Source organism: Ipomoea triloba, chromosome 14 (genome assembly GCF_003576645.1).
Source record: "Ipomoea triloba cultivar NCNSP0323 chromosome 14, ASM357664v1".
Taxonomy (NCBI): domain Eukaryota; kingdom Viridiplantae; phylum Streptophyta; class Magnoliopsida; order Solanales; family Convolvulaceae; genus Ipomoea; species Ipomoea triloba.
Genome location: NC_044929.1, coordinates 12,525,088 through 12,545,619, shown reverse-complemented (window position 1 = coordinate 12,545,619; position 20,532 = coordinate 12,525,088). Strand labels below are relative to the sequence as shown.

General features: G+C 33.2%; 1 long non-coding RNA gene and 1 pseudogene across 1 annotated transcript; one reads left to right on the top strand and one right to left on the bottom strand.

The window, feature by feature from the left end:
* Positions 1–10,927: 10,927 nt before the first annotated feature.
* LOC116003785 lies at positions 10,928–11,644 on the bottom strand. The gene is made up of 3 exons (XR_004094706.1): positions 11,544–11,644; positions 11,212–11,264; positions 10,928–11,013 (listed from the first exon to the last, which is right to left on the bottom strand). It is a non-coding gene; the product is annotated as an uncharacterized LOC116003785 (long non-coding RNA).
* Positions 11,645–12,266: 622 nt separating this feature from the next.
* Positions 12,267–18,813, top strand: LOC116004915 (annotated as a pseudogene).
* The last annotated feature ends 1,719 nt before the right edge of the window (positions 18,814–20,532 follow it).

Below are 20,532 nucleotides of genomic sequence, written 5' to 3'. Positions count from 1 at the left end.
TGTTTACTTTAAAAATTTGTGATGGAGATGGGTAATGGTTGTTTGGGTGGGAATTATGGAACGAAAATGGCTCGGGAGTATAGCTTGGATCGATTGTTCTCGTCATTAGTGCAAGCTTACTCTCTATGTTTTGGAATATTTCATTAGAGCTTACCGAGTCATTTTGATAAGTGGAGTATTGTGGGGGAAAATTATTTTGATTCGGTGGAATAGGGTGTGTGTATGGTGGTGGGTGATGGTTATGTATATAAGATGGATAAGAGGTTAGGTGCGGTAAGTAGTGATATGGAAATGGATAAGGGTTTTGAGGTGGATAGTGATATGTTGGTGGAATGTAAGTATGGGTGGAATGGGGATAATATGGACATGGTTGGGGTGGAATATAGTTCAAAGGATTTCCCTCATGGTGTGGGTAACCATGGGGATGCATATGAGCTCTCATTGGCAAGCTTCTAATTGATTTTCAATAAAATTCCTTGCACAAAGCTTGACCAACAACAAATCTTTTGCAACTAGAAGTAGTTGCAAGTGAGCACAAGATATATAAGACAATGTAAGCTCACTTCTTCAAGCAAATAACAAAAATAAGAAAATAAAACAAACAAAAAGAAAGCAATTCAAGAACTCTTAAAAATCAATTTCCAGTCAACACAATTCAAGAACCGTTTTCCATCCCCGGCAACGGCGCCATTTTGATGTTGTGTATTTTGCAGTGAGTGAACGTGATGGTGGTAAAACAAAGAGTCAAGACTCCCCGAGTGTCGTGTCTCTCAAGGATGGCGAATGGGAACCGAATTAGTGTGTTGGCATTTGAGAGGTTGAAAGACAAGAGTTACAGGAATGGCTAGGGGTAGGATTCATTTATAAGAAGGTGGAAAGGTTGATAGGGGTTGTGTAAAATAAATGGAAACACGGAGATCGGGGCCTTAGGCTTCTTTATGTGGACTATCTTTGTATGATTTCGTGAGCTTGAGATGTGGAATAGACTAGGGAGTTCGTGGCACATCACCAAGTGGCGTCACACTTGGACTCCCACATCCTCATTCGGTTGGGGCATTTTTTCAAACACCTTGTCTACCACTCCTCTCGGACCTTGTCCTTTCGAACTAAGGGCGGAGATGTGGGTGAGTTAGACTCGTGAGTGGCCGCTATCGCGCACACACTTACTTCCTTTGGGCTTGCTACCTAATGTGGCCACACTTAGGCACAAAGCATCAATAAACATCATCCACACAAGTTCATCATCCAACAATCAAAAAGCTCACATTTAATCTAGCAATTTATATCAAACATCCACATAGATTAACCTTGGGGCCACCAATCCTCTTTCTAATCTACTCTAACATTCTAAAGAAACAAGGAAAATATATGAAATCTCAAAGAAGCAAATATTAGATTAAGAGTTGGATAGAATAGTTACCACCCTCAAGAGGGGAGTCTTTTACAATTTGTCCTTGAAATTCCAATCTTCATCCTTGCCCTTGAAGCTAATCTAATCTAGGAGATGAGGAATTTCCCCCAAAAGGGGAGAAAAACCCTAAGAGACCTAATCTAAAATTATTCTATGGCTGTTGGGAATTGTTGGGGATTCGTCTGAAAAACCTATAAAGGCCATATATATAGCCTCCAAAATCTCGCCCTAATTATTTCCGCGCTGTGTCGCGTCCATGCGCGCTCACACACGTGTGAGCGCACGTGGGAGCAATCCAGTACGCAACCACGCGTGCTCACACACGTGTGAGCGTGCGTGGTGAAGTTTGCGCTCTGCTGTCTTCTTCTTTGTTGTAGCTCTCGACGATACGGTTCCATAGCTACCTGCCTCGCCTCATTCGGACATTCCTAGCTCCGGTTACGTCCGTTTTAATGAAGTGTCGCCGGAATGCCCTGCGAAGTGCAAGATTTGTGCAAATTATATTGAAACACACATGATTAGTCCCTAGACCTATATGCAATGAAATTACCCTATCTTAGTATGATTTTAGGCCTAATGGACAGCTAACATAGCATATTTCACACCTAAATGACCCCTAAAATATGGCTACTTTTGACACTTATCAAACACTTTAATTTGTAGTTATATGATCAACATCATTTGGCAGTTTGGCACCCATGACACCAAATTAAATACAGTTCTCATTTGTTGTGAAACCTTTGTTATGGCGCGGGGACAATCGTATGTACTTGACAGCGCAACAAAAAACTCAAACCTAACTTAAAACTTTAAATGTTCATCAACTCATTTTTCAAGACACATATTATTATACTAAGTATATTAATTAAAATAATCTGTATTTGCTACTAATGGTAAATTGATTATTTTTATTTATCATTACTAAATATATCTTAGAATTAAAGTATTCTATATTATATTACAATATTTATCACATTTTATTTGAATCTTTGTATCTTGTGGTAATGACATTCGATATGTTGCCAACTTCTTGCATCACCTTTCCATATAGACGCATGGTGTGAGTTTCCATCTTCAATTATTTAAGACCTTTATTTTAATTTAACAAAAGTTTACAATATATTGCATAATTTATGATAAAGTTATCCACTGTCCTAACCTTATAACAAAACTTCTGAAGCCATGCATATATAGTAGTAATATATATATATATATATATGTATACATATATATATATATATATATATATATATATGTATGTATACATATATATATATATATATTGATATAGCAAAATACGGAACAGAATACTCGTATTACTATCCGGTAGAGTACTAGGTAGAATACTCCAAGTGAGACCGAGCTACGTGACAGTGGGTCAGAGGTTCCCGGTCTCTTTAGCTACTGTCCTTGAAGAAATAGCCAAAAGTCCTTCCTACTGCATTAAATGCGCTTCTTATAGTGGCTCCAACGAGCATTCCGGTCTACCGGCATGTGGGACGCGTGGCGGGCATGCACCGGTCAGTCTGTCGGTCTAACCCGCCAGCGGATAGATTCGCAGGTGAGGGCTGTGTGGGTTCGAACCCCCGCTAAGGCCCATAACACGGCTCGGGGTGCAATGACGCCCGGTCTATACAAACCGGGAAAAGGATCCGGGGTTGGGTAAACTTTCTCTGCACAGAGCCCGGGAGCCCGGATAAGTAGAGCGGGAGATTATCCTTATCATATATATATATATATATATATATATATATATATAATACTCATGGTAACCTGGGTGCTAGCTATCACACTATGTGGTAGTTGGCCACCTTCACTATCTTATATTAGTCCATTGAATGCCGCAATTCTCAGAATACGAATGATTTATGTTGGTTCCGATAGTGTCGGAAAAGTCTAGAGGAAGGGGGGAGGGGAGGGGGTTGAATAGACTTTTCAACAATTTAAAAACTTTATAACACTTTGGTAATTTCAACTCTAAGTAACAAACGTAACATAAATCAAATAAGCAACTTAGAGTGCACAACGGAAAATAAATACGATGAAGTGCTACGGATCGGAGTATAAATTAAAGCATGTGCATATGAAGAGATAATTTGCATGCAACACCTAGAAAAAACTTGAAATAGCTCAAATAATAAGTATATGAAATTTGGTACGTGCACATGCATACATGAGAACTATCAAACCCAAACTAATAATTTTGGTCAGTATGAAATGGGTTTGAAGATAATTATCAAGATAGTAAAGGATAAGTTATATAAAGAATAATATATCTTGCATGCACATGTGATTTCACACAAACCCAGATAATAAGATGAATAAATAATACGATGAATAGTAAATGGGTTAGCTCAGATAAGAATGCAAGAATAAAAGTCCTGCATGTAAAGTAAAGTAGAGAGGGAGATTTATAGTGGTTCAAATGTGGTGTAATCCTCTTAATCCGCTCTTCTCCTTTCACTCCAAGGATGAAATTATCTCGTACAAAGCTATACTCCACCAATTAAGTGTCTCGTACAAAGCTACACTTAATTTCCCCGAGTGTTTCCACAAAGCTACACTCACTAAGGTTTCACAAACTCATTGCTACTCTCCCTTCTTTCTATACTCAGTAGAGATGCTTTACAAAAAAAAAAAAAAAATTTCTCATACTTGAATTCTTTCAATTTTAGCTCAAGACTTGCCATCTTGATTTTTCTTGCTTTCGTAGTTGTAACCGTATGCAAGTGCTTATCCGTGTTCTTCTTGTCTTCAAGTTTGCTTGGGCATTTTATAATAACTTGAAAAAGTTATTTGCCCGTTGTGGAAATTCAAATTTTGAACATCCACTTTATCTGATAGCTCTTGCTAGCTTGATCTGCAACATTTAATGTCCTTGGTAGCCTTTGTCAGATGAATTTGAATTTTTCTTCATTCTCTCTTCAGAAGTCTTCTAGTGATCTGATAAGTATGTGTCTTGTAACCTGTAGCTTCCAATTTTGACTTTCTTGCACTTTCTGGTGTATGAATATTTGATTTATTCACTTTTTGATAAGACAAATCAAATATTTCTTTCAAATAATTCACCCTAGTGATTCTTGCTTGAGCTTAAATAATTCCACTAAAAAAAATCATTGACATTTTCGTAATTTAAAATCAGCTCCATGTGGAAAATATTTGATTTTGCTTCTTCGAATTTCTTTTCGCCAGAGGTCATCCTATTTCTCAATTTAGAAGTTATCATCATCCTAATTTGGAATTGAGGTTATCCTCATTCTGATTTTCTTTCTCATTCTCAATTTACAGTATCTAAATTATTTTAGTATATACTTATTACCTTTTTTATATTAATTTTTATTTAAATTTATAATTTTTAAAATTTGGCGGGCCCCCGCCAAGACCCGCGGGCTTAAGGCAAGGCGGGGCGGGCCAACCATCCTTAGGCCCGTATTTTGGCGGGCTTTTTATCCCGCCCCCGCCATATGGCGGGCCATTGGGCATTACCTTGAATTATTCCAACATTGCCCTTGTTAACTAATCCTTATATTATCACTAGTTTTACACGCGCATTGCGCTAATGGGTTAATGCCCAATGTTTATATTTAAATAAATATTTGAAAGTATATCAATGCAAGATTATATAGGAGAAGTTTATATATAGGTAATTAAATGCCGGATTTTTTTATTTAAATATCTAACTCAAAGTATACGAATCCAAGATAATATAGAAAATTCATTATAATTATTACTAAAATAAATGTTTGCAACCTTGTAAAATCGATAGGCTAAATATTTGGTCTAAAAATGATAGTCTAAATAAATACTACTTTTAATTTGAATTTTTCTAGGTGTTCTTAATTCTCTTTTGAGTAACATTGTCATTGTCTTTATCTTTACTATTTGTTCTCTTCCTTTTTGATGGTAGTGTGTTATTTGCAATTCGGTTATTGTTGGTAGCATAGATGACAACGTCATGCAATGAGATTATGATATAGGAGCTATGGACTTTCCTTTAGGTGTTCTGCTTGGGGTTCATTTGGTTCAACCATTATTGTTGAATGAATTATTGTCAATAAAGAAATCCCTAGTTAAAAAAAAAGATTAAATAAATTAATAAAAAATTTAAAATTTAAAATATTATGTATTCCAAAGATATTAAAAGGTAGTTTCTCGTTTCAATTTGCTGGGTGATGGGTTATTTAAGTACTTTCATTGTCAACAAATCTCCCAAGTAGTTAATATGATTCGTTTCAAAGTATTCTTTTTTATTTTTTTCATGGTATTAAAGAAATACATATGTATCATTTTTTGGTTAACTACTAATTTATTTAAGGGAAAATGGCATCTTTAGTCCCTGAGTTATAGGGGTAGTGTAGACTCAGTCCCTAAGTTATGGCTGTATGCGAGTTTAGTCCCTCAGTTATTCACAAAGTGGCGAGTTTAGTCCCTGGACATTAAATTTGACGAAAAAATTAAAAAATATTCAAAATTTGAGGGGTAAAATAGGAAATTCACATTTTATTATTATTCTTATATCAAAACCACTTTTACAACATTATTTTTCACTTCTTAGCCTAATTATTTTCAATATTTTTCATTTTTAAAAGCATTTTAATAACTTTCAAATGACTTATTAGTAACCTGACTCTCGTATAACACACTTAAAACCTAGCACAAATAAAGAAATGCATGATCATTGTATTTAGGTGTATGAAACACACTATCCTAACAAGTTTTTATTTTTTTACTAAGCAACAAATGTAATACAATTAAAACTTTTGAGATTTTTTTACACACTATCCTATCTCAAAAGTTTAATTTTATTACATTTGTTACTTAGTAAAAAAATAAAAACTTGTTAGGACAGTGTGTTTCATACACCTAAATACAATGATCATGCATTTCTTTATTTGTGCTAAGTTTTAAATGTGTTATACGAGAGTCACGTTCCTAACAAGTCATTTGAAAGTTATTAAAATGCTTTTAAAAATGAAAAATCTTGAAAATAATTAGGCTAAGAAGTGAAAAATAATGTTGTAAAAGTGGTTTTGATATAAGAATAATAATAAAATGTGAATTTCCTATTTTACCCCTCAAATTTTGAATATTTTTTAATTTTTTCGTCAAATTTAATGTCCAGGGACTAAACTCGCCACTTTGTGAATAACTGAGGGACTAAACTCGCATACAGCCATAACTTAGGGACTGAGTCTACACTACCCCTATAACTCAGGGACTAAAGATGCCATTTTCCCTTTATTTAATTCAATAAGAGTAAAATAGAGTGATTCTGCTTCAATTTGTTGGGTTATTATTTGAGTACTCTCTTTGTCAACCAATCCCCAAGTAGTTAATATAATTAGCTTCAAATTATTTTAAATTTTTTTTCATAGTATTAATAAAATACTTGGTAAATAAATATATAACATTATTTTGTACTATAACTTTGATATTTAATTACAAGATATTGTAAAAATAAGATAATGGACAATGTAATGAATATCAATTGATAAATTTGAATGTAATGAATCTTTGCATGAGAGAAAATAAAGACAATATAACTAATAAAATTATTTTTCTTATCTAATTTATTTTTTTGATAATGAATAATTTTTTCAAATAAAGGTAATTTATTTTTTTGATAATGAATAATTTTTTCAAATAAAGGTAATTTATTTTTTTGATAATGAATAATTTTTTCAAATAAAGGTATTGTAGTTTTTTGATAATGAATAATTTTTTCAAATAAAGGTATTGTAGACTTTTGATAATGAATAATTTTTTCAAATAAAGGTATTGTAGACACATGATAATGAATAATTTTTTCAAATAAAGGTATTGTAGACACATAATTCTAAATTAAAGAAATACATATGTATCATTTTTTGTTGTAACTACTAATTTGTTTAATTTAATAAGAGTAAAATAGAGTGAGAAACTTAATTATGCCAAATTTGATTGAGATAGNCCATTTGATTAAATAATTTGACCGCCATTTTTTCTACCCATTTTAGGCCTAACTCTCTTTGGCTCTTATTAGTATAGTAGATTATTATTATTATTATTATTATTATTATTATTATTATTATTATTATTATAACAACGCAATAACATATATAAAATAAATATATGTTTATATAATCAAATATACATGTTTATATATTTATATATTTATTTTTTTAATATTAAGAATCAATACTTTCATACATATAAATAAATAAATACACATAATAAAGACACACATATAAATATAAATATATGTAATACATTTCTATTCAAATGTGGCCGCGCCTTCCCATGCGGCTGTGCGGTTTACACCACTCAATGTTAAGAAACGCTCCACTCAATGTTACGAAATGCACCACAATGAAAATGCATTTCTTAATATGAAATGCACCACTCAATGTTATTTGAGCAGTGCATTTCTTAATATTGAGTGGTGCATTTCGTAACATTGAGTGGTGTAAACCGCACGGCCGCACGGGAAGGCACGGCCACACATGAACGTGACCCTATATATATATATATAATATTCTTTTTTATTCTTGTGAGAACAATTCTTTAGGTGTGGATGTGAGGACAAATCTAAACTATTGATCTGCAAGATCTGATGGATGAGAAATCAAGTAAAAAATGAGCGGGGTCATTTTCATAAATATTACAAAATTTTGTTTATTTCAACCGTTAGATCTACTAGATCAATGGTTTGGATTTGTCCTTACGTTCTCACCTGGGACATGGTTTTCACCTAATTAAGGACCTATATATATATATATATATATATAAAGGACATTATAGTAAATTGATTCATATAACCTAAAATATAACCCTTAACCAAACAAAGTAATATTATATTACACAATCCAAACCAAACACATTAGGTGATCTTACATTTCCAAAATCTCACATTACCTGCCTAGAGGTAATCCTATTACATGTGGTAATCCAAGATTCCGTGAACCAAACGCCCCCTTAAAGTACATAATTATGTAACATAAGACACATAAACATGCTTTATAATTTTTTTTTTTTTAAAAAAAAAATCCATAATGTGAAATTAAACAACAAACACTCACTGTCAAAACTAAAATTCAAAATTACGTGGTTTATGACTAAGGTCCATCTTGCTTCACAAATTGACCCTTGAATTTTTGAACTTCTTTTCAATTGAGTGTATCTTCAAATCACTAACTTTACTTTCCTTGCAAATCAGTCTCAATTTCTTTCAATTAAATTGTCGCCTATCAAGAATACACAATTATCGAGATGGCAAAAACTTGTGTGAGACCGTCTCACCATGAGACGGGTCGGGTCGGGTCAAATGCAAATGTAACACTTGCATACACAAATGTCATACTTATATGCTCTAATATAATACTAATCAGGAATAAAATTTTTGTTACTTATAAGGGTAAATGTAATATTTTTTACATTTCGATTTAAAAGTATTACATTTTTCCTCAAAAGTATTATATTTGCCCTTATAGGTAAAAGACACTTGTCAACATCTCCTATCTCTCTTATTATAATAAAGAGAGGAGATTTGGCCTATAATATTGCTCTATTCTCCCGCTCAAAGTTTTTACCTTTTCTTTTGTTTTTTTTTTCCTTTTACGGATAAAGCTGCGATGGTGTGTAAAATGAGTTAAGAGATTTTGGTTCCCAAAGCGATTGGTATCATGAAACGTGTTGGCAGAGATAAAACCTTTTATTTCAGATTGTCATTAACAATTTTTTGAATTCTCTTTTTTTTTTAAGTGGTTGAAATCAATTATGGTATTTATTTATAATTTGTAATGATTCACATTAATTAGGAGTCTAATCCTAATTTTTCTCTTTTTATGGCTATATTTAATCTCATTGGTGTGTGCCATTATTGGGAAACGATTCGTCGGCTTTAGTCGTATTTAGTTTCACGATAGCAGCTACTGTGTGATGATTATTTTGGTTTTATCTATGCTACTTCTTTGTGTATATATACACACACAGTTACATACTTACGTAGCGGCATTCAAACACACCGCTGATTAACAACTCTGCTTCATAACTCACATTGAGCCCTTCAGAATGGTTGATCAGTTTGTTATTCCATGGATCTCAAACGAAAGCAATTCAAGCTAGCTTGGTGCGAACATATGCAGGGCCTAAAACAACAAAACAAATCTTGAGTGCTTATTTCATGATAAAGAGGTTTGTTGTAGTTAGTGTACTGATGTTTTTTTTAATTGTTATTCTGAATTTGATTTCTTGTTTGCTATGAATATATGGTACTTTTATACATGATCACATATCTAAGAAGCAAGTTGAGAAATATACCACTAAATTTAAAGAGGCAAGGTATATGGCATAGAAAACTTTCTATGTATCACCAATTTCTTGAAATATAAAACTAGTTTGCACTGTTATATGCTCAACAGTATAGAATGTTTATTTCATGATGCAGCAAGGCTTAAGTTCGACCATAGCTCTAAGGAGTTTGCTTCGTTTAAAGAGAGGTAATTTTAATGATTGTACTGTTTAATCCGAGAATAGCAATATATTCCGTTTAGTTTGCCATAGTTTTTTTATATATATGTGGTGAGCATTGGATTTTTTTTTCATTTTTCAACTTTTCCTATACAGGTGCTTATTGTAAGCAGTGAAAGAAATGTATTAAACTGTACCGGATGTTTTTTTTAAGGGCTCTGTTGCATGGCACATTTGTTTAATATCCATTAACTGGAATTTCCTGTAAAAATCAAATAAATGTTGTGTTAGGTTCTTAGCACTCAACATATATTAAGATGTCTGTTTAATCAAACTAAGAAAAGAAACATGCACTTCAAAAAGTTAGATCTCAGTTAAGGCAACAAACTAAGCCATTCTAATCTCATGTATTCTTTACTGTTGATATGCTATTATTATCAATTGCATGCACTTCAAAAAATTAGACTAAAGAATATATATTTATGTATGATGTGTAAATATATATTCGAAATATAACTAAGGCCGGTAAATTTGAAAATTTTAATTGGTCTTTCCTCTAAATAAATTCTTAAAGAAATGCAGTAGTTGGGCGCATACTATTATCCATGGATTGCGTCGGTGACTGCAAGGCATCAGACTCATTTGTAATCACTTGCCCCTCATTTTAGATTGTTAGTATTTGCTCATATATATTATATATAGATTATATATAGATCATGAGTTTTTTTGTATTATTAAATCAAAATGCAAAAACTACAAAATTGTTGATGGTAAGGCTTGACTTTTATATATTAATGTTTGATAGAGACTTCTCACCATCTCTACAAGTTGGTATCTATACATACATGCTATTTAAGAAGTAAAAATGTACACTCAATATTTATTCCAAAAGAAAGTTCTGCAAGTGTATATCTAATGAGAAAACTGAAGTGCTCAACTATCATACTTGGAAAAAGAAAAATTCAGAGTCAAGATAAAGGACAGTGGAAACCTAACAGATGAATTGGCAATCTGTTTCTGACATATAAATTGAACCCATGACATGTTAAATCTATACAGTAAAAAGGAAGAGAACTAAATTTACCTGGGGAACAAAAAAGTAATCTGAGCCAGCCTCATGCTTGATGAAAGACAACAGTTTATCAGAATCAATACTGAAAATCCATAAGCCACTATAAGTTTTGGATCAATGGAAACATATCTGCAGAAGTACCAATTTATCAAAATTAATGTAGAACCGCCTTAATTCTTCACAGAACACGACACTTTAACAGGATTAATACTCAAAAAGCAATAAGGCTCTAAATATTTAGAAAAACAGAAAAATATGGGCATAATTATCAATGGTTCACCTTATTTAAAGAGAAAAGTGTCATTGATCTTCTTTCAGAATCAAGTCATAAATCTACCATTAAAACTTTAAGAATAAAGCGACAATTCACCAAATACTTTTTCAAAATTATTAAAATCCATTTTGTTTAAGTGTTTAACCCTAATTCCAAAACATGTTATCATGAAAGTCTATTTGTTTTCGCAATGTTCACTGACTCAATATATCTTTCTTTGATATTTAAAAATAAAAAACATTTCACAGTTGACTAAGTGAACTCAGGGTTTTTTCAATCATGGTTTGAGATATCATATGCAAACAAAAAAGTGAAGTAACAGTAAGAGACAAAACTACCTTCCACTTTCACTCAATTCTCCAGCAGTGGCTGAAGAAGGGCCCTTGAAGTTGATTGCAGAACCAATTCCAAAGACTCTATGAGTTCTACCCAAAGCAAGCTATTTGTAGGTTAGATGGTCCCTCTCCTTGGAAAGAAAGATTATTGGAAACACTGCTGATGACTCTGGCTGACAGCAGAACCAGTTCAAAGACTTAGGACTAGGTAGAACTGCAACCTATGAATGTGACAGTAGCAGTGTCAACCTATGAATTCCAAAGATTCGCTTGTTAAAAGTGTGTCTAGATTTTTTTTTCTTCTAGTTAGAGAGTACAATTAAATATTTCTTCCCCAAAAAAAATCATGAAAATCTTTGCAATGAGAATGCTTTAAATCTTGCTAGTTTCATATGAATGCAGCAAGTATGCAACTATATCTAAAGTGTCTCGTAGTCATATTTCCTGAAATGAATGGAATATAAAAGGAGAAATTATACTTTTTGTCCCTAAGTTATAGGTAATTGTAGAATTCGTCATTAATGTTAGTCATGTTTACTTTTTGTCCTTAAGTTATGATTGATGTTGCACTTTTTGTCATTTTATTAACTTTTCGTTCTTGAGTTATACGAAAATTGCAAATTTTGTTCCTAATGTTTTGTTAGTAAATATACGAAGAGTGTAACGTCAGATTAAATGCCACGTGGAGCATAGAGAAAATAAGAGAGAGAAAAGGTGGGATGTTCTCGCTTGTTTCACCAACTATTCTTCTTCCTATCCCTATTCTACTGGTGCTATGCTTGCAGATAACAAAGCCCTCGTCCATCGCCACAAGTGGAGGGCACCCGTCGCCTCAGTTCTTGAGCTTGGTGGCCTCAAGGTTTCCAAGGATGGTAAGATGAAGAGTGAATTTCTACTCTCAATATTAATAACCCTTGTGTTTAAATCGCATTGGGGTTCTCTCAAGATTGCGTTTTGATAACTGGGTTTATCTTGTTTTAGTTATTCAGTATGTTTTATTATAGTTATGAAATTTTCTTATTCTTTTGTAAATGTAGAATCTTAGCATCTTGGTGCAGTTTTGTTTTTCTTTCAATATTTAACATTCTTGTTGGCTTAAATGTGCAGCTTCCTCTTGTAAAATGTTAACCTGATTTTGCCCCTATGTTTATTTGACATGTTTGTTGGCTTAAATGTGCAACTCCCTCTTGTAAAATGTTAACCTGATTTTGTCCCTATGTGTTTCTTCTCCAATTTTTATGTATTCTATAATTATTAGTTGACATAACAGTTTGTGTCAAATTGATTTTTTTTTTACCTAGTGCTACTAGAGTTTTCTTGATTGAAGCTATCCACACTTTGCATACATGAGTTAGCTTTTATTTTTAACTCTTCTATTTGCATCTTTAAAGTATGAGGTACCTTTGTGTGTCTGTTTATAGTATATATAGTTTGGGTACCTTTGAAATGTGAGTATATAGTGATCTAGCACACAATTCTATTTTATCACCATTTTAGATGTGTACTAATGCAATCAAAGTTAGTTCAGAACATGCCACAAGTGTAATTGTTGTGTTGGTGTTTGTATTTATTTGCTCCCTAAGTTATTTAACGGTAATTGAGTACTGATCAGATGGTTTGATATGCAGAAATAGTGAGGAATGACCCTATAAACAATGTCCCAGATACAATATTCTCAAAGCTGGGAATGCAGCTTCATAGGAGGGACCAACATCCACTTGGTATCCTGAAGAATGAAATCTATGATTACTTTGACACTAATTATCCAAACAAATTTGTGACGCGAGATTGATTATGCAGCATGCTAATGATTTCTTTAATTCTCTCCTTCACTTTCTAAAAGTAGTGATTTCAATCCTTTTAATTTGTTTAATTTCTTTTTCTTGATGGCTGGCTGCCATATCAGTTTAATGTTTAGAACTTACTATCTTCTGTAAGAAATCAAATTGGGGTCCTATTTACTCTTACTTCTGGGTAATACCATGAGTTCCAAAATTGTGACGCGAGATTGATTATGCAGCATTGATGAGTTAGTACTCATCATTTTCTTGAATGCTATGCTATGTTGATCTATCATGTGCATCTTTTTATCTTTGTTACATAATGCCATTTCCTTCAGCTACCTCATATCAGTCTTTTAACTTTGATGTTAGGATTTAGTCTAACAATTAATTGATAGAATTAAAACATATTGCTATCTCCCCCCCCCCCCCCCCCGATATGTGAAGTCTAAGGCACATTTGTCATCTTATCAAATTGACCAGGTTGCTATCATGCTAATGATTTCTTTAAGAATTCCTAATTCCCATGAATGATACAAAACAAGCTACTAAATTGTTATGCAAATAATATTGGAGAGGAGAAGCTATAGGAGTTTCTGTGGCATCTTATGATCTTATCTATTTTATTACCAAAAACCAGTGTGACAATGTATGTGCATTAACCTTAATCTTATAGCATTGAAGTAAAAACTGGATTAGGGTGATCTGTGATGAAAGCACTAGTTTAAAAGAAATCTCATGCTTGAAACTTGAGGTTTATTTTCTAGTTATGCAAATAATATTGGAAAGGAGAAGCTATAGGAGTTTCTGTGGCATCTTATGATCTTATCTATTTTATTACCAAAAACTAGTGTGACAATGTATGTGCATTAACCTTAATCTTATAGCATTGAAGTTAAAACTGAATTAGGGTGATCTGTGATGAAAGCACTAGTTTAAAAGAAATCTCATGCTTGAAACTTGAGGTTTATTTTCTAGTTATGCTAAAATGCCAAGTTTTGCATGTCAAATAATCATTTTCAGAAGTGATTATATACACAGTAGCATAGAGAAGCATATATGTTTTTATTTTTCTCAGAGGGTGAGTTGAATTGAGCTTGTAAGAGTTCTGTGTGTTGCTGAGACACCTCTTAATTTCTCTGTGATGAAAGCCATGTCCAAGCCTTGTATAGTTGTCAAAAGTACCATCACTCTTTCTATGGCAAGATTGTTCAAGTATTTCAACTTGTCTTACTGTGTTTTAACTGTTAAGTCATTTCTACTTAATAACTAACTCCATATACATTCTGCTTTATCAATTACTTCTTGCAACTTTCTGATGTTATTTTTCTCGTTTTTTGGATTATTGATATTTGAAGTGCCTTTCGTAATTGCTGATACAATTGCAGAACTTTGATGATGTACTGGTACCTCGTGATCATGTTAGCAGGAGCTACAATGATACATCTTATGTGGACTCTCAAACTGTTTTGAGGTGCCACACAAGTGCACATCAAGCTGAGTTACTGAGCAGGGGTCATACTCATTTCCTTGTTACTGGAGATGTTTACCATAGAGATTCTATTGACTCAACTCACTACCCTGTTTTCCACCAGGTACCTCCCTCACTAATCTTGGTGTATTTATCTACTTTTTGTTGTGCAGAAGAATGATATCTATTATTTTTTATTGACAATTTTCTCCAAACTATGTAGATGGAAGGAGTACGGGTCTTTTCTCCAAATGATTGGGAGGGATCAGGCACTGATGCCACATCTTGTGCTGCTGCAGATCTAAAGATATGTCTTGAGGGATTGGCTCAACATTTATTTGGTATACTTTTACTTTTAAGTTAATTGAATGCTAAGGGGAGTTGATGGTGATGCATTTTATTAGTTCAAAGACAGAATACGACAGTGGCAGTAAAGCTTCTTGTGAAAAATGCTAATAAGACTCCAATGCTATCCAACTGCATTCTTAGCAGTTAGATCAATTTTTTCATTCTTGTCTACTCACCATGGAATTATATATAATTGGGAAGTCAGAAGTGTGTGTTCTAGTGGATCTAAAACTTTACAAATCACTAAAGTCATTTTCTATTTCACTTCTCTGTAGTTTCCCTAGGCTTTCTTGGTTGGCAATTGACCCCAGCTTGTGCTGCCTGTGATCGTTTTCTTCATGGTTACCTCTTACTAGACTAAGTTTTAAAATCATTCTCCAGGTGGTGTGGAGATGCGTTGGGTTGACACATACTTTCCCTTTACCAATCCATCATTCGAATTGGAGATATATTTTCAGGTTTTCCTTGCCTTTTCACTTATGACAATTGATTATTAAAGTATATACTACATAATAATTTACTTACTTTCTTCTTTTTACACTATTATGACGGTCTTTTCCTTATCATCTTTATTATGTATTTATTTGGTTACATGTGCATTTCACATCTCAAATAATGCATTATCTATCTAAACAAACCCATTTTTCTTGATTGCAAAATTTTTATTAAAGGCGCCAGAGGGATGCATTGTGCACCCAAGTGTCCTAGTAGTACATACAAAATCAAAGAGCTCTAAAACCAAACCAGAGCCTGATAATAACATACTTGAAACCAAAATCTCAAGAATTCTCCAGAAGAAAAGAAAAGTATTTCAGTTTAGAACTACAAAAACACCTACAGAAAAGAACATAAAAGTACAATTTATCCACACACACACACTTCTTCGAGGGTTTCCATGAATCAAATCTTCTGTTCTCTGAATCTCATACTTTGCCTTTTCATTCTAGTTAAGTCATTCTAGGCTGTTGAGCTATTGGTAGATGTTTGCGATTTTAAACATGTGTTAACACACCTGCTAGTTAACTCACCGTTATTAATTGCTTGACGTTTAGTTAATTCTGCCTAATAATGAACAATTTGCGAGCTTTGGACTTCTTTCCATTTGTGTGATCTCGCTCCCAAAGATCCAAGCTCACTTCTTATGAAGATGCTCATAAACCGTTTCAATCAATTGTTTCCTTGGCTTTTCCAGTCCTATTTTATTATAGTAAAAATAATTATGGAAAACCTTATGAACAAATAAATTGATCAAATGAATGTTTCTAACTTTTTGTTTACCAGTAAAGTAAGAGTCACCTTGTAAGGATAATGTTCCAAATTTTACTAGATATTCCAAGTTCCTCAATATGCAGAATAGTTTATTTCCTTTTTTCTTGAATATTACAATGTTAAATAATATTTTTATTAGAGAAATTATAGTGTACTATTATTGTTGACTTGTTATGGAATTGTTTACCAGGAAAAGTGGATGGAAGTATTAGGTTGTGGGGTAACAGAGCAAGAAATACTGAAAAGAGGTGGGAGAACCAATAATGTTGCTTGGGCTTTTGGACTTGGATTGGAGTGATTGGCAATGGTTCTCTTCGATATTCCGGATATCCGATTTTTCTGGTCTGCTGATGAGCGTTTTACATCTCAAGTAAATTTCCAGCATGTTTTATTTTCTCTTGATTTTGATTTTGCCTTATTATAAATCCTATCATCTTTTTCCTACCTAATGTTCTCAATACTGTGTTCCTGATTGCGTATAGTTTTCAAGTGGCCTACTTGGAGTGAAGTTCAAGCCATTTTCTAAGGTATTGCTTAACATTTGTATTGTGTGCTTAAAATAGTACCATAAAGAATGAATGCTAACGTTTTATGATACTTGGGCTTTGCCAGAACTTAATGTTATTATTTTGTTTCTTGACCTTTCAGCTCTCAATTTTTTATCTCATTTGTTTTATAATAAGTTGCTAAAACACTTACGTTCCAGAATTTTTTTTAAATATATTTTGTTTCTTAGTCCTATACCGAGAGTAGTTTAGCTGTTTAGGTATTAACGCATTCAACCTTTTAATATTGTGGTTGAAATATCTGTAACCTTGCAGTATCCTCCATGCTACAAAGACATGAGTTTCTGGATCAGTGATTCATTTACCGAGAACAATCTTTGTGAAGTTGTTAGAGGAATTGCCGGGGATCTTGTGGAAGAGGTATGCTATATCAATGTTCGGTACTTTTAAATCTTCTTGTAGAGATGGAAGATTTTGAAAGATACCCACTTATTTACTCATGGTTTAATGTTACTGTTGTCATCACTGAAAGGAATATTCTGTTCTTAAAAGAATCCTTTTTTCCAAAAAAAATAAGGGCCGTAAGTTTCGAGAATCTGTAGCGAGAGCGAGGTATAATAATTAGAGTGCCTTTCTAGGATTATGCATGCCCAATATATTCACTAGTATTATCATCATAATTTAAGTAGTTTCTCTTCTTCTACACTTGGAATGCAAGCATGCTATTAACTTTAGGGTCGTAGTAGATAATAAAGTTGAAGCAAGTTTAAGTTAGGCCTATTGTGCAAAGACTGCTGATATATTTTGATTATCTATTAAGCAGCCTTTATAGAGTGGCAAAAGTTAAATATAGAGTTTGTAGCAATTAAATGGACACTTGGGCTGCACTTTTTTTGGGGGTGACAAGGGAAACTCGCAGCCACTACCCGAGGGTGTGCACGGGGTAAACTTCGCCTTGTGACCCTAGTCAGCAAAGAACCACAACGCGGTTAATCAGCCTTGGTTGCCCATAGTTGACCGGCTCAAACCAAGAAGGCTAAGATTCAAACTTGTGACCTTGTGGTTACAAGTTTGTATTCTTAGCCATCTTGGCTGGGGTTAACCCTTGGACTGTACATTTATGTTTATATATTATATGTTCAATACACCCCTTCTCATATGGGGGTCGGTTACTTTTGAAGGGCCTCATGTAACACGTGGAATGTAATATGTATAGGGTTGGCTCTGATACTAAATTGAAGGATGGTGTTTCATCCCAACTAAAAGACTAAGTTGGTAGTTGAATTGCACGTTTATGTTTATATATGCTCTATAGTAGCAAAGTAATTTTGTGATTATAAAGTGAAAACGAGAAAAAGAAGAAACATGGTAATTGGATGCGAGGTTTAATGATGCCGAACTAACGACATTTTAGAGTTCTGCAGATTATCTGTCCCATTGACCCATCTTCTAATTTCAGGTGCAACTAATAGACAACTTCACGAATAAGAAAGGAATGACCAAACACTGCTATAGGATTGCTTACCGATCCATGGAGCGTTCACTCACAGATGAGGAAATAAACGATTTGCAGGTTCACACATCTCGAAACCACTCATATAAATTTGTTAGCGACTACCACTTTTGCTAAATGTTTATATTTATGAATGCAGTGGAAAGTAAGAGATCAAGTGGAGAGAAAATTAAAAGTCGTTCTTAGATGAGTATTCCTTACTTATTTTTCGTTTTTTTTCTATTTGTGCCAGGAACATATATTATACCTTTTATGGACTTATTTTACCTTTGCTAGTTCATTGTACTTGTAGATTGTATAGGGAAAGGATAACCTTAGTGAATTTGCTGTCATTTGAAGTTTTGAAGCCAATTGTTCTAATAATATGCCAAGAGTGATGCAATAACAAGCTCTCCTTTCTTATTTCATTTTTTTCCTTATTTCTTTCTATTCATTTTAGAAGAAAAAAATAACAAACATTTTTGGTCTCTAAAATAGTACTCTTTTATCATTTTATATGCATTTACGCTCAGTTTGAAAAGCAGAAAAATGACTTCTAAAAAATATTTTTTGGAAAATGAGTCATTTTTTAGAAAATAGTTTCATTTTCAGTTTTTGGTTACATCCTGTAAAATTGTCTTTGTGTGTTTAGTTTATTTTGGAAAATGTATAAAATTGTATATTTTTACATTTTAATTATTTTTCAAAATATAAAAGATTATAATAATATATAAAATAATTATATTTATTTTAAAAAGTAAAAAAAAAAAAGAACGAAAAGAGGTTTTGGCGGAAACCGGTCCACTTCATTGTAACCCATGACCATTTTTGCCAAAACACCACTTAGTCAACTCCGGAAAATGACTTTCGAAAAAAAATTCAGAAGTCGTTTTATGGAAAAAAGGGCTAATTTTGCATGGTCAATGGAAATTGTTTTCTATTGACCGCATTTTAAGCGTTGCCAAACACCGAAAATTCAAAAAATAATTTTCGGGTTTCCAAACACACCATTAGGCTAACTTTATCCCTTCAAGTCTCTCAATTTGCAAAACTTCCACATCACCCTATTTGCAATTTATTTACTATTCACACTACATCCCTGTAATCTAATCCACTCTCAAAAGTGGATTCCAATTTCACATCACTTTAAATAAATAAATAAAAAACAAAAGAAATTAAAAAAAAGTACAAAAAGCTGCACGAATGCAGATTTGCAAGCCTGGAATCCTGGTCATCAACTAAAACAAAAAAGTTGTGTTAATAGCATGCCACATGGGATTGCCAAGGTATGAATTACAAATGTATGAATTGCAGGTTGAGGTTTTTTTTTTTTTTTTTTTTTTTTTTTTTTTTTTTTTTTTNTTTTTTTTTTTTTTTTTTTTTTTTTTTTTTTTTTTGAGAACAAAACGATGAAACTATATTAAATAAGATCCAGAGTCAGTACATCTAAAATGAAAGGAAACGGAACGAGAAAACAGTCGAAACAGTCAGACATGGACAAAGCTTCCCGAGCTAACAAGTGGGCAACCTTGTTCGCAGACCGCTTAGCAAATAAAAAGCTAACATTAGAAAAAGATTTAGCTATTTCCCTAATATCATGGAGGATAAGGTCAAAAGAAGACATTAGCCAGTGGTTGAGAACACCCTTAGCAACATGTAGACAATCAGTTTCCACTTGAAAATCATCATAATGTATGTTCTTCAGCCACTTCAGCGCTTCACGAACTGCAATTGCTTCAGCTTCACATGGTTTGTAGAGATCCAGAATTGGGAGCATCCTAGCTGCTATAAAGGAACCAAAGGAATCCCTCAGTACGAATCCAAGGTCCATTCTTCTATTGTTTTGATCAGTTGCAGCATCAACATTCAATTTGAGAAGACCAGGGGGTGGGTTTAGACCATTTCACAATATCATCAACACCAGGAGAGGACCCAGTAGAGGCCATATTTGCAAAGTTCCATTCCTGTAAGAATGTTAAGGCACTCTGACAAATAAAAGTAGCAGATAAGATTTTGTGATTCCAAACTTTTTCATTACGAGCATCCCAAATTTTCCAGCAGATTGCGATCATGTTGCATAGAGCAGGATCAGACTTTGTTTCAAAAAGTGGTTCCAGCCAATCAA